Source organism: Festucalex cinctus, chromosome 19 (genome assembly GCF_051991245.1).
Source record: "Festucalex cinctus isolate MCC-2025b chromosome 19, RoL_Fcin_1.0, whole genome shotgun sequence".
NCBI lineage: Eukaryota > Metazoa > Chordata > Actinopteri > Syngnathiformes > Syngnathidae > Festucalex > Festucalex cinctus.
Window position 1 is genome coordinate 17259439 of NC_135429.1, and position 15566 is coordinate 17275004.

A 15566-nucleotide genomic window follows, 5' to 3' on the forward strand; every position below is an offset into this window, starting at 1 on the left:
TAAAATAGGACAAGGACCATCTAAAATGTTTTTGACAAGCCTTGTGTGTGCAAAGTTTAATCAAAACGCAAAATATGGTGCGCAATTCCCAAAATAAATTCAAAATGGCGGACTTCCTTTTAGGTTTAGCATACGGCTACAGAATACTTTTTGTAGGTCTTAAGCTAATAGGTATGCCTCCCAGTTTTCACAAATCTAGGTCAAGTCATCTTTAGTTGTGTATCGCTTGAATCATACAATTGGAAATGCTCCATAAAAATGCATAGAGGGCGCTATTGAGCACAACGTTGGGTTACTTGCACGTCAGGGTACTGGCACGTTGGGGTACTGTTACATGGAACAAGGACCATTTAAAATGTTAGTTTTTTCCATGCCTTGTCTGTGCAAAGTTTAATGAAAAAGGCCAAAAATGATGTATAGTTCCCAAAATAAAATCAAAATAGCGGACTTCCTCTTTGGTTTGGCAAATGGCTACATAATACTTTTTTGTAGGTCTAGCATAATCATACAATCGGAAATGCTTCATAAAAATGCCTAGAGGGCGCTATTTATTGCAAATTGCACAATAAATCTCTGAAAATTCATGTTCATGACAAGTCTGATGTGTTTGCAAAGTTTCATGAGTTTTCATGTGTATAAAAAAAAAAAAAAAAAGCAGCACTTGACAACTGTTACATGGAACAAGGACCATTTAAAATGTTAGTTTTTTCCATGCCTTTTCTGTGCAAAGTTTAATGAAAAAGGCCAAAAATGATGTATATTTCCCAAAATAAAATCAAAATAGCGGACTTCCTCTTTGGTTTGGCAAATGGCTACATAATACTTTTTTGTAGGTCTAGCATAATCATACAATCGGAAATGCTTCATAAAAATGTCTAGAGGGCGCTATTTATTGCAAATTGCACAATAAATCTCTGAAAATTCATGTTCATGACAAGTCTGATGTGTTTGCAAAGTTTCATGAGTTTTCATGTGTATAAAAAAAAAAAAAGCAGCACTTGACAAACAATGCATTGCTATGGCAACAGCGTGTTACAAAATAAAAAACTTTCGATTACTTTGCATCTTAAACATCTTAAGATGAAACACACCAAGTTTGAAGACAGTCGGATAAATTTTGTAGGAGGGGTTCGTTAAAATATGACCCCTGAAAAAGGCCACAAAAAATGGCAACAAATCCCATCATAAATCAAAATGGCAGACTTCCTGTTTTGTTTAGCACATGGTTCCAAGAGACTTTTTTTGTACATCACGGGCTCTTATGTATGCCTGCAAATTATCATAGCGCTAGGTGAAACGTACAACCGGGAATGCTTCGTTAAAGAGGAGTTTTTTAGCTCAAAATGTGATGCCCAGCCCCTGGGGGACTTCCTGTTGGGTTTAGCACATGGCACCAAGAGACTTTTTTGTACATCCTGGGCTGTTACATATGTCTACAATTTTTCGTCGCTCTAGCTGCTTCGTACAACTGGGAATGCTTCATTAAGAAGGATTTTTTTTCCTTTGCAAAAAGTGCATGCCACGACAACAGCGTGTGACGAAATAAAAAACTTTCAATAACTTTTCATTTTCAACATCTTAAGATGAATCACACCAAGTTTGAAGATGATCGGATAAACTCTGTAGGAGGAGTTTGTTAAAATATGACCCCTATGAAATGGCCAAAAAAAATGGCAACACATTCCAAAGTAAATCAAAATAGCGGACGTCATGTTAGGTTTAGCATATGGTTCAAAAAGAGTTTTTTGTACCTCGAGGGCTGTTATACACCTCTACAAATGTTGGTAACTCTATGTGAAACGTACAGCCGGGTATGCTTTGTTAAAGAGGAGTTTTTTAGCTCAAAATGTGATGCCCGGCCCCTGGGGGACTTCCTGTTGGGTTTAGCGCAGGGCCCCAAGAGACTTTTTTGTACATCTTGGGCTGTTACATATGTCTACAAATTTTCATAGCTCTAGCTGCTTCGTACAAATGGGAATGCTTCTTGAAGGATATATTTTTTTCCTTTAAAAACAGTGCATGCCATGACAACAGCGTGCGACGAAATACAAAGCTTTCAATAACTTTTCATCTTCAACATCTTAAGATGAATCACACCAAGTTTGAAGATGATCGGATAAACACTGTAGGAGGAGTTCGTTAAAATAAGACCCCAATGAAATGGCCAAAAAAATGGCAACACGTTCCAAAATAAATCAAAATGGTGGACTTCCTGTTAGGTTTAGCATATGGTTCAAAAAGAGTTTTTTGTAGGTCATAGCCTGTTACATATGTGTACCAATTTTTGTAGCTCTAGATTAAACGTACAACCGGCAATGCTTCGTGAAGTAAGAATTTTTAAACTCTAAATTTGATGCGCCGCCGCCGTCATATAGTATATCAAAAACTTTTCATTTTTCACAATGATGTTGTCCCAGGTGTTGAGACGGTACATCCCAAGTTTGAAGTCAATCGGGTTAACCGTGTAGGAGAAGCGGGCAAAAGTATGACCCCTGTAAATGTGCAAAAATTGGCAAAAATTGGACATTTAAATACTCATACCTCACTTTCTGTCTATTTTAGGGTACACACTTCAAAGAGGTTTTTGTTCATTGGGATGTGCTACAGGTGCCACACAATTTTCATAGCCGTCGGACAATCGTAGCGGGACAGGGATCCGTTTAACCTATGTAGGGGGCGCTAAGGAACCATTTTTCTGTTATCATGTATGGCGACTTTAAAATATCAAATTTTTCGCCAGGCCTGATGTGCGTGTAAAGTTTGGTGAGTTTTTGGTCACGTTTAGTGTCTCAAAAATGCGATTGTTTGCGGAGAAGAATAATAATAAGAATAATAATAATAAGAAGAATTCCTACAAAAACAATAGGGCCTCGCAGCGGCACCGCCGCCGCCGCTGCTCGGGCCCTAATAAGAAGAATTCCTACAAAAACAATAGGGCCTCGCAGCGGCACCGCCGCCGCCGCTGCTCGGGCCCTAATTACACTGTCTTTACCCAGTTTCGAGCCAGGGACCTTTTGCATGTTAGGCGAATGAGATAACCACTACACCATGGAAACAGACACTGGAGTTTCATGTGCTGACAGGGTTGGCAAAGAGCATAGCTGTCTGGCAGTCCCGATTTTAGTGACAGTTTTCCCTCTACGCTTGTCCAGGGAGAAACCACAGAGTCCTTTCCTCGTTAGTATAGTGCATCGTTTCTCCGCCTGTCATGCCGAAGACTGGGGTTTGATTCCCCAACGGGGAGGTGGTACCTGTGCAATTTGCAATTTGCTTTTTCACTGGCATTTACCCTGTTGGCAGGATTGGCAAACACATAGCTGTCTGGCATTCCCAATTTTAGTGACAGTTTTCCCTCTACACCTGTCCAGGTAGCAAACACAGAGCCTTTCATCGTTAGTATAGTGGATAGTATCTCTGCCTGTCGCGCGAAGACTGGGGTTCGATTCCCCAACGGCGAGGTGGTACCTGTGCTATTTGCTTTTTGGATACTCAGTTTTCATTGCAAATACAAAGAAAATTGCGCTGTCTTCACCCGGTTTCGAGCCAGGGACCTTTTGCTCGTTAGGCGAATGAGATAACCACTACACCATGGAAACAGACATTGAAGTTTCACGTGCGGACAGGGTTGGCAAAGAGCATAGCTGTCGGGCATTGATTTTAGTGACAGTTTTCCCTCTACGCCTGTCCAGGTAGCAAACACAGGGTTCTTTCCTCATTAGTATAGTGGATAGTATCTCCGCCTGTCACGCGGAAGACTGGGGTTCGATTCCCCAACGGGCAGGTGGCTGCATGTGCAATTGAGTTTTTGGATACTCAGTTTTCATTGCAAATACAAAGAAAATTGCCCTGTTTCCACCCGGTTTCGAGCCAAGGACCTTTCGCGTGTTAGGCGAACGTGATAACCACTAGACCATGGAAACAGACTTTTGTTTTCAGCCTGTTGGCAGGATTGGCAAACAGCATAGCTGTCTGGCCTTGATTTTAGTGACAGTTTTCCCTCTACGCCTGTCCAGGTAGCAAACACAGGGTTCTTTCCTCATTAGTATAGTGGATAGTATCTCTGCCTGTCGCGCGAAGACTGGGGTTCGATTCCCCAACGGCGAGGTGGTACCTGTGCTATTTGCTTTTTGGATACTCAGTTTTCATTGCAAATACAAAGAAAATTGCGCTGTCTTCACCCGGTTTCGAGCCAGGGACCTTTTGCTCGTTAGGCGAATGAGATAACCACTACACCATGGAAACAGACATTGAAGTTTCACGTGCGGACAGGGTTGGCAAAGAGCATAGCTGTCGGGCATTGATTTTAGTGACAGTTTTCCCTCTACGCCTGTCCAGGTAGCAAACACAGGGTTCTTTCCTCGTTAGTATAGTGCATAGTATGTCTGCCTGTCACGCGGAAGACTGCGGTTCGATTCCCCAACGGGGAGGTGGAACCTGTGCAATTTGCTTTTTGGATACTCAGCTTTCATTGCAAATACAAAGAAAATTGCGCTGTCTCCACCCGGTTTCAAGCCAGGGACCTTTTGCGTGTGAGTCAAATGTGATAACGACTACACCATGGAAATAGACACTGGAGTTTCATGTGCTGACAGGGTTGGCAAAGAGCATAGCTGTCCGGCATTGATTTTAGTGACGGTTCTCCCTCTACGCCTTTTCAGGTAGCAAACACAGAGTCCTTTCCTCGTTAGTATAGTGCATAGTATGTCTGCCTGTCACGCGGAAGACTGCAGTTCGATTCCCCAATGGGTAGGTGGTGCCTGTGCTATTTGCTTTTTGGATACTCAGTTTTCATTGCAAATACAAAGAAAATTGCCCTGTTTCCACCCGGTTTCGAGCTGTAGATCTTTCGCGTATTAGGCAAACGTGACAACCACTACACCGTGGAAACAGACGCTGGAGTTTACCCTCTTGGCAGGATTGGCAAACAGCATAGCTGTCTGGCATTCACGATTTTAGTGACAGTTTTGCCTCTACGCCTGTCCAGGGAGCAAACACAGAGTCCTTACCTCGTTAGTATAGTGGGTAGTATCTCCGCCTGTCACGCGGAAGACTGGGGTTCGATTCCCCAACGGCGAGGTGGTACCTGTGTGATTTGCTTTTTGGATACTCAGTTTTCATTGCAAATACAAAGAGAATTGCACTGTCTCCACCCAGTTTCGAGCCAGGGACCTTTCGCTTGTGAGGCGAATGTGATAACCACTACACCATGGAAACAGACACTGGAGTTTCACCTGCTGACAGGGTTGGCAAAGAGCATAGCTGGCTGGCATTCCCGATTTTAGTGACAGTTTTCCCTCGCCGCCTGTCCAGGTAACAAACGCAGAGTCCTTTCCTCGTTAGTATTGTGGATAGTATCTCCGCCTGTCACGCGGCAGCCCGGGGTTTGATTCCCTGACGGGGAGGTGGCTGCATGTACAATTCAGTTTTTGGATACTCAGTTTTAATTCCAAATACAAAGAAAATTGCCCTGTTTCCACCCGGTTTCAAGCCAGGGACCTTTCGAGTGTTAGGCGAATGTGACAACCACTACACCATGGAAACAGACGTTGGTGTTTACTCTGTTGGCAGGATTGGCAAACAGCATAGCTGTCTGGCATTTTTTAGTGACAGTTTTCCCTCTACGCCTGTCCATGTAGCAAACATAGAGTCCTTTCCTCGTTAGTATAGTGGATAGTATTTCCGCCTGTCACGCGGAAGACTGGGGTTCGATTCCCCAACGGGGAGGTGGTGCCTGTGGTATTTGCTTTTTGGATACTCAGTTTTCATTGCAAATACAAAGAAAATTGAGCTGTCTCCACCCGGTTTCGAGCCAGGGACCTTTCGCGTGTAAGGCGAATGTGATAACCACTACACCATGGAAACAGACACTGGAGTTTCACGTGCTGACAGGATTGGCAAAGAGCATAGCTGGCTGGCATTCCCGATGTTAGTGACAGTTTTCCCTCTACGCCTGTACAGATAGCAAACACAGAGTCCTTTCCTCCTTAGTATAGTGGATAGTATCTCTGCCTGTCACGCGAAGACTGTGGTTCGATTCACCAACGGGGAGTTGGTGCCTGTCCTCTTTGCTTTTTGGATACTCAGTTTTCATTGCAAATAGAAAGAAAATTGCCCTGTTTGCACCTGGTTTCGACCCAGGGACCTTTCACGTGTAAGGCGAATGTGATAACCACTACACCGTGGAAACAGACACTGGAGTTTCACGTGCTGACAGGGTTGGCAAAGAGCATAGCTGGCTGGTCCCGATTTTAGTGACTGTCAGGTTTAAACACCATCTATGACATTTTTAAACTGCACAAATGAGGAGACAGACATTAAAATGAGAAAAACAAGGCCTTTACTTGTACAAGGAGAGATGAGCGAGAGATGTGTGCTGGTCACAATCCTCTGGCCCACTCTGACACACATTCACATTTCTTGTCTTTTCATGGAGTTCGCTAACAAATGGTCACAAAAGGAGGTGGAGACATAGCAGTGTTGTGGCATCACAAATACAACAGTCATAAACACAGGAGACATCCTCTAACCATAAAACTTTTTTACGACCACTAATCCTTGAAGGCTGTCTATTGTCCTGGTGTGAAGTTCTTCATTCCTGCATTCCAGACGTCCTTAGGTTGAATACACATACAGCAACCCAAACTGATAGTGAAATACTGAGTACATGCTTTAAAATTAACTCTATGCAATAAAAGAGAAAATATGGAATAATATCTACATAATAATCCTAACATTTCCCTCCTGTTATTACATATTTACTCAAAGTCTCATACCATGTATTTGTTAAAAAAGCAAAACATCACCATCACAGTGCATAACACAATTTTTTCCATTACACAAATAAGTCCTTTGTCAACACTATCAATACCACATAGAGCATGACGTAACATTTCTCTTTCCATCATAAAACCCCTTATTAGTAAAATTATCATAAGCACAATATAATTCAACGTGTCGTCTTTAAAGTGCAATCAATGTGTTGTTGCTCTAATGTGTGTATGTAGGGTAGTAACTGGAGGCTGCCACAGGGTGGCACGGTGCAGCACTTCATGGGTTACATGTATATTATCCAATGTTTCTGTATGTAATTCTCAGCATTAATAATTCAACCAGCTGTCTCTCTTCCTCTTCAAGATGGCCCCAAAAACAAACATCAAAATCAAAAAGACAGCCCCAACTGAGTCTGATCGCATCTTACTCTCCATTTGTTTCAGGAAAGGGACTCGTCTCCTTGAGTTGTCCCTTCTGACACGTCCTGCACAGTAGACAGGCCCTGGACTTCACAGCGGTTGGGGGAACTTTGAGGGTAGCAAACAATGTGCTCCCACCCTCTTCAATGACTTACTTGGTCAGACTTTTCACAGCGAGTCAAGCTGCTTGTTTCTCCTCTGACCTTAATTATCATTTAAACAATCTCCTCATATAGTCACTTAAATCAATTTCGTTCATCTGTACAGCTTAACAGGTTATTACAATAGGCAAATTTAAATGGGCTACCACATGAAATTTCAAACGAGCTTAACTGTCTTAGTCCTTTTACAATTTCCCAAATGACTTAATCATAAATTATCTTATCTCCATGCTTTGATCATGTATTTTTCTCTCTTTTCTGTTTTTCCCTTAACAATGTGACATATAAAGTCTTCTGCCCTCAGTTAGCGCAACTTAGGCAGCGAGCTAAACATGTGAAAGAGTTCCAAATAAAGACACGTGGTTGCTGTAGTCGTGGCTCTTTACTTCCTTCTTTTCTATTTTGTGAAACTGCAACATACAGATTGAAACAAGACATAAGTGCTTCTGTCTACAAATAAGTGTACAGTGTGAGAAATACTATTTAACTACCACGAGTAGGCCAACAATAACTTTAGCACAAGTTAGCAGCTAACGGCTAATAACATCGAGTCACCGCCTTTTCAAAGAAAGTTCACCACCAAGAAACCTAAAATAATCACAAACACAAATACGTCAAAGCGTTATGACTTACAGATTATGCTCTGCCAAGGCTCCGAAATAAAAAACAATGATGAGACTAGAGGAAAATCTTGCGTTCCCTCCCGTGCTGTGACTGCGTGTGCAGGTCCTCAAAAACATAGCTGGTATTTTCATTGCTTCGCCACTCGGCGGCTCCGGTTCACTTAACAAAATCAAACACATGAACACACAATGACAAGGGCGACATCTACTGGCAAAAATAGAACATAACATTTCTACATAAAAATTGACTGAGCAATATGCCTCAATTTACTGTCGTATGAGGGACAGAACATAAAGTGACTTTCATTCATTACTCCAAATAACTAGTATGTCATATTAGAGACATGATCTATTCACACAATGCTTCTACCATAATAACAACATCCAGTTATTTTTCTGGAACAATTTCAACTCATTGTTAAATTTTTTAAGACCATTAATCAGTACTTGTTAATATTGACATTGTCTTACTTCTTGTTCAATTCCATAAAATCCATAACCACTAACAAAATTGTAGAATATTAGAAACATCAATTCCATGTATAACAAAATTCTAAAACAAAATTCCAAAAACGTAAAAGCATGAAAAATTAAAAACATAAAATTTGTATGCGGTATTGCAGTATTGTTACAAACTCCCCCCTTTTGAGACATCTTTATGGCTCACAACTCAAAATCATTATCCAACCCACTTAAATGTTCACTTCATATAATCTTATGCAATTTACATGCAATTTTAAATAGTTTCATAATATTTACAAAAGGTTTTAATTTGAAAAAAAAAAAAAATCAACCTGTGGGTGTTTTCGTTTTAAAACAGCATAATCACAAACATCAAAAGTTCATAACAGGTCACAATTTCATTCAGGAATTTAAAATGTCATTTTGTAATTTGTTTCAAATCTTAGGGGCGACAAAATTACTTCATTTATCGTTGGGTTTCCATCATAACCACTTTACAATCAAAACAATCTAAATATTACACCCTTGTTGCACAAAAGTGTAATATATCTTTATTTACATCATTCTCCAATTTCTTCTTTCTTTTTAGCCGTTGCTGGTTTTCATTTCACAGCTCATTTTTCTATCATGCCATAAAATAATTTTGTCCATGCAAGTCAAAATCTGACTTCCCAATGTACCCAAACAATTTCTAATTGCTTGAGAGTGTATTGTGGGACATTCACAATATCCTTGTAGTAACAATATATATATATATATATATATATATATATATATATATATATATATATATATATATATATATATATGTGTGTGTGTGTGTCATATATATATATGTATGTATATTTATATATATATAAATATATATATATATATATATATATATATGTATATATATATATATATATATATATATATGTGTCATATATATATATGTATGTATATTTCCAGTGCAAATTTAGACCAGAATATACAATTTGGGTGTACTGTTATAGTACTTATTCATTGCTTAAATTTTCATCAAGAATCCAAATTATCTAATAATATTTTTACAGTTAGTAAGTTTAGTATTTTCAATCAGCATTCCTGCCCATTGCAAGTCCTTAATCACTCGTCTAATTTATCTCCAATTCAGCATTTTACTTCAATAAATCATCTTTAGCATAGATGATATCTGATCTCTTTGCTCTGATTTCCACTTACTCACATGTTGTCAAGAAACCCAACATCAGAATGAATGAATGAATGATGAATTCATAAGGAAGCAGGTTAAACAGTTATTCCTATTTAGTTTTAAAAATAAACAAAAGTTCTGTCATCTCTACTTGTTCTGCCATAATTGTTATATGCAGTGTCACTGCATCAAACTCATCATCAGTTTACAGGTAGTCAGTCAACTGTGACACTCATAGGTGTGGCATTGTTTTCGTTCTCACATTTATGCTCAGAGTGACATAGTTTGTCATCTGCCATTCTATCTCCCTTCTTTACAATCAGTTCCCTCGCTTTTTGTAATAAGGCATCAGCTACCATTTAAGAATTTATTTAGGATATATACTGCGTCGTAAAAATGCAAAGATCCTACACCTTTCACATAGCGATATCCCTTTTTCTACTCGGCTTATCTTTTTACTACCATGTTCCCATCTAATGTAGACACCAAGACTAGGCCTAATCCCATTTAATATAATTCTGCTTACTGGTTTCGTTTCATCTTTGTTTTTCATGTTCACCTTGTTGAAATAAATGGGCGTTTTTCCACCAACAACAATTACCAGGGTCATTAAAATTCCCCAGGGGGCATCCAAGTACTATCTCGGCAGCAGGGTCTCGCTAACCTAGGCTGGTTACTTTGAGGGGTCAGTGTTTTTACATCAGCTCGTCTCAATCAAACTCATTTAAATTAATTACAGAGAACTCTAAGACACTGTAAAAACACAATTCTAAATTCCCTGCTGATCTTTTACAACCAAAAACTCACTTTACCCAGAACTCAAAGATCCTGGGCTTGTTGGTGGAAAAGCAGCTATTAATAATTGTGCTCTTTTAAGAACATTCAAATTCAATTCTAAATGCCATTTTTCATCTTAATCAAATACCAATCTCAGCTATTCATTTATTTTAAATAACTCACCACTAATATGTTTGCCTTCTAAACCATTTTAATAATCTTTTCCCTTCAATGCCTATTTTACGTATCAGGTTCTGGTGAGGGAGAATTTGTTAGATTTCACACTCAATCACAGCAGGAGCGAAAACAGAATTCAATTAGGAAAACATTCCTCCGTGTAACCAATCTTTTATACAAACTTTAGGACTATATTCAAAACAACATTGTAAAGGCTCTTTCTTGCAATTTTATGTTGTTCTCTAATCTGGATCTGCATGAGTCACACCAAATCTATTAGTAAATGCAAACACCACAGTAATGAACCTTTAGAACATTTAACTCCTAGTAAGTATTTTCAAATTCAGTCAATAAGGTTTAAATTCTTACTCTGTTAGAAAGTCATGAAATAATGGCATTTCCATATAGAAGCTTCTATTATCAGTGTGATATCAAGGCCTTCCCCATTTGGCAATTTGACAAATGGTGCCTCTACAAACTTTACAATATCGTCATTGCTGAAAACCATCATTGCTTACTTAATTCAAAGTTTCAAATTTCTTTAAACTAGTATTTAGTAGACCAGATTTGCATTATTTATCAAATAGTCTATATCATTTGCTTTAACTTTCTACACTCATTAGAGGGTTCATTACCATAATTTAAACATACTCTTTGTCACGCCGCCACCAGCGTGGCGGTTCACGCTTTTATTTTTATAGTCATGTTCCCGTTTTATTTTGAAAGTGTTAACTCTACTCTCACCCCAGGTCACTTGCCCTTCCTGCAGTTCACTGATTACTAGGGGTGGGACAAAAAACCGATTCGACCGAACCATCGGTCGTCAAGGGGAGCTAAACGGCCGTATCGGTAGCAGACTTGTCAACCGATACAAAATCCGCCGGGAATCCTTAGATACATCGCTTGTAAAGCTGTGGACCGGATATCGCGTGGCTGTGAATCGGTTGCGAGTGAGGCTTTATGGTTTTCATAACAATAGCAAGAGTTCTGCGCCGTGCGCTACTTGTTTTGTTTACATTTCAGTAGCATCACTATTCAAGCTACTTCCCTGTTTACAGAGCGCTAGCAAAGTAGCGTTCAGAGACTCTTCATTCCCCGGATGTTGTAAACATAATGCAAAGACGTTACGCACCTTGGGGAGGAGCCTACCGTCAACGCCGTGCTCGCGACACGGCGCGCGTGCGCACAACGAGTGACAACATGCAACAGTTAGCAGAAGCTAACCCATTGCTATCGAGTCCTCTCGGTGCACTTGTATGTCCCGGGCCGGCGTTGGTACTGCGCGCGAGCCAAAAAGAATAACTCCCGTGACGATCCAATGCATGGATTCAAACGACACAGGTATGTCCCACAGCCAACACACCAGCTAAGCTAAAAGCACACTGCAAGTATCTCATTTCTCAGTTTGTGGCTCCCTGTCAATGTATACAACTAGCATGAGCAGCAGATAGGAGAACTGAGACGTGCCCGTGATTACGTCATCAAACGCAAAATGAACGACAGCCCAAAAAAACAAAACATAAACAGTAGTGATTCCGTGGTCATCATCTTGTCTCAGATTAAAAAAAACAAAAAGATGTCATACATTAACCAAAAATGAATATGATGGCAAAAGAAAAACAAATATTGTTAAAAACAAAAATTGTTGATAAAAAGGGAAGGGCACTTTTGGAAATATTTTTGGATATATTAAGTGGTTAAAATGTGTTTGATAGATTTATTGTTCCATAAGGTGGCTTCATATTTCTTTTGGCTGGACGGTAGGTTTATTTCATGTCTTAAATTTATGTTTCTGAAATACTTCACAATGTGCACATATTCTGTTCAATTGTGTTGGTGTCTTTTTAAAGGTTAAATATTTATATTTCAAATTGAATTATCAGCCTTTTTTTCCTGATCCTTATTTTGAATTTTAAAAAAACTAAAAAATAAAAAACAATTATAACTCTCAATAACGACTAATAAATATTTAACCTGATACATTTTTCAGTCATATCGCCCAGCCCTTTGTTGCGGTCCATTTAAATAATTGATTCAATATATAAAAATATAGAAGACATTTTTGTTGTTGTTGTTTTTTTAAACACATTTGTAGATACTGTAAAAATTTGTGGTGTTTTAAGATTAATGTTTACAAGCAACAAATGTCACTATAAGTTTTGAATATTGAAATGAATCGTATCGAATCGAAAATCGTATCATTCCCAAACTTAATCGAACCGCATCGAACCGTTCTGTTCTGAAAGATAATCGTTTTTCAATCGAATCGCAACCTGTGTATCGAGATACATATCGAATCGGCCTCATGTCAGAGATTCCCACCCCTACTGATTACCGGTCCCCGCCCATGATCATCACCACCTGCTACCAATCAACCCAGACAATAAAAGCCACCTGCATTTTCCCCTCAATGCCGTAGTGTCACATCTCAGTGCATGGAAGCGTCCTCACAGTCCTCGTACCACAGTCCTTGTTTGATGCCGTGTCTTGCGCCCTTAGTTTGCCCCTTTTTTTCCTCCCTAGCGGAGCGCCTTTTGTTGTCCCTGTTTTTGAGTGCCCTTTTTGTATCTCCAGTTTGGAGCTCTTTTTGTTCAGCCTTTTTCCCTCGTTAAGAGGTGTTTTGAGTTTCGTGATATTAAAGCTGCAGCCTTGTTGGCCAACTTTAATTCTGCGTCTGAGTCCTACCTCCTCTCGTCGTGTCACTCTTCTAACCAAAGTCTGTAATCAAGAATTGTTCTGCCTCTTTACATATAGGAATTTTTCACTTAGATCATAAATCTTTCACAGGAAGGAGAGACTTAAATTCTTGTTCACAGAAAGTGGAGGAGGGTCACGCTCTCTGAGGGGTGACAGGTAACACAGGCTGAGGGCTGAGCGGATGTCACCAAAAGTTAAAATATGGATGATGTCACTAACATGTATAATGTGAACCTGTGCCATGTATTAACAAATGAATGCAACGATTGTTTGAGATAATCGCTATGTCACACAAATCTGGTATGTCACACAACACTAGTCTGAAATGTCTTTGGTGTAATTGTCAACTTCATTAGCGTTTAAACATGCCCCATAATTGGTAAATATACTTGTGAACCAGCAGCCAGCATAAAACACAACACATACACATACATCCATTTACGGTAACACAGTTGCATACACACAACACACTCATCTGCCATAGCACACATACTTATATGGAGTACGGGAGTAAAGATTTTGGCCTGTCACTATGAGGTGGCAAGAAATGTGGTTTTGACATGCCACCATGAGATTGCAAGAGACCTGGTTTTAACATACCATGTATTTTGTTTGGAGTTTGGTTTGAATTTTTATATTAATCAGTATTGGTGTGGGGCATTATGAGTAAAAAGCTTTGAAGGGATTTTATTCACAAATGGGAAGTACAGTTTATTTTAAAGTCATGAATGTTTTGTCAGCATAGAAAATTGGACCTTGTCAACAAATGTGTTTTGCAAAGCTGTTAAGGTCGCATTTTTAAGAGGAACTGAAAAGAGGAAGTAAGCACCAGACATTTAGAACTCAGCAGTTCAAACTTTGGTACAGACTGACTGGAACACACTCATCTGTGCTTAGTCATGCTATGTTCAGCATCCCGAGGGTATAAATTGGCGGGGACGAAACGAAACTGGGCGTGCAAAAAAGAGCGAGGCTCTCTCTCTGTCGAGAAGGGCATTTTCGTCTCTGCGCCCCATTTACCCCTATATGCTAAATGAGGAAGTAATTCTAACAATCAAAATAAGAGTAATTTGTGGTAGACACATTGTCTTGATTGGCTGTTAGAAGATAATAGTTCCCCTTGTTTTGATCAGTTTTATTAAATTAAACAGCCGGGGTAGTAAATGGTAAACTTCCTCAATTATTTTCTTTGAGCTACTAGTTTAGCTCAAAGATAATTAGGCCCAGGTGGTTCATCACAGAATAGCTACCTGTCGTGACTACCCAGCAAAGGAATAATTCTTTTTCAAAGCTTTTGCCCTTCTTTTTGGTTTTTGATTTTTCTTTTATTTTTATTTTTTTTCTTGTTTCTTCAATTGATGATCTGGAGTAAGGAGCAACAAATTGTGAGTACATGTGATTCTGTTCTGTTTGAATTTATGATGTGAATCATTATTTTTTGTCATTAATCAACATATGTCCATTATTGCACAAATTTTGCTTTGCTATTGGTTTGAACACTGATCAAGTAATAAATCAAGAAAGACAAGAAGTGGTTTAGGGTTTTCATGTGTGTGGTCACATTAATCATTGATTTTTTAAACCCGACCTTCACTTTCCTGCTTTAACACTTTTCTCTCACTATTTGAGTCATACTTAGAGATACCTTATTGAATAGATAATAGTTCCATCTACATGTCGGCTGCGTTCCCAAAAATTCCTGAAAGGTTATTTCGGCTTACATAAACAAATAAAACAAGCCCTTACGGTTCTAACAAGGACAGTAAAACATATTTAGGTCATTCTAAGTGCAACCGATCATAAGGAAAGGAGCCGCTGTAAAAAGAGTGTGATTAGATTTTATATCCTTAAATCATCAAAGGTTACTCGTTAAGGGTGTAGTCTAATGGAAGCCGGGGCTGACACTCTAAAACTGGGGCGGTGAGAACCTAAACGAATCCTTTTCGACGCCAGCTTGAAGCGTCCCCGTCATCTCTGTAAATCCCGTGTTACTACGGTTTGAGATAAAAGGGGGGCCTTAACCCTTTTTAACGGAGAGTTGGCCAGGTAAGCAAGATCAGACACTTGGCGCCAGCTACTCCCCGTCCAGGTTCTTCCTACGGACATGAATCAATTAACTTTAATCAATTTCATGTCCCTGTTCGGGGTTCGATTCCCCAATGGGTAGGTGGTGCCTGTGCTATTTGCTTTTTGGATACTCAGTTTTCATTGCAAATACAAAGAAAATTGCCTTGTTTCCACCCGGTTTCGAGCCAGGGACCTTTCGCGTGTAAGGCGAATGTGATAACCACTACACCATGGAAAC

At 39.5% G+C, this 15566-nt stretch overlaps 5 non-coding genes across 5 annotated transcripts; 1 reads left to right on the forward strand and 4 right to left on the reverse strand.

Annotated features, from left to right (window-relative positions):
* Nucleotides 1-3847: 3847 nt before the first annotated feature.
* On the reverse strand, nucleotides 3848-3920 carry trnav-aac (transfer RNA valine (anticodon AAC)). Its single transcript has one exon. It is a non-coding gene; the product is annotated as a tRNA-Val (tRNA).
* A 1221-nt stretch (nucleotides 3921-5141) lies between these two features.
* On the reverse strand, nucleotides 5142-5214 carry trnav-cac (transfer RNA valine (anticodon CAC)). Its single transcript has one exon. It is a non-coding gene; the product is annotated as a tRNA-Val (tRNA).
* A 438-nt stretch (nucleotides 5215-5652) lies between these two features.
* trnad-guc (transfer RNA aspartic acid (anticodon GUC)) lies at nucleotides 5653-5724 on the forward strand. Its single transcript has one exon. It is a non-coding gene; the product is annotated as a tRNA-Asp (tRNA).
* A 65-nt stretch (nucleotides 5725-5789) lies between these two features.
* On the reverse strand, nucleotides 5790-5862 carry trnav-uac (transfer RNA valine (anticodon UAC)). The gene has a single exon. It is a non-coding gene; the product is annotated as a tRNA-Val (tRNA).
* A 9631-nt stretch (nucleotides 5863-15493) lies between these two features.
* Nucleotides 15494-15566, reverse strand: trnav-uac (transfer RNA valine (anticodon UAC)). The gene has a single exon. It is a non-coding gene; the product is annotated as a tRNA-Val (tRNA).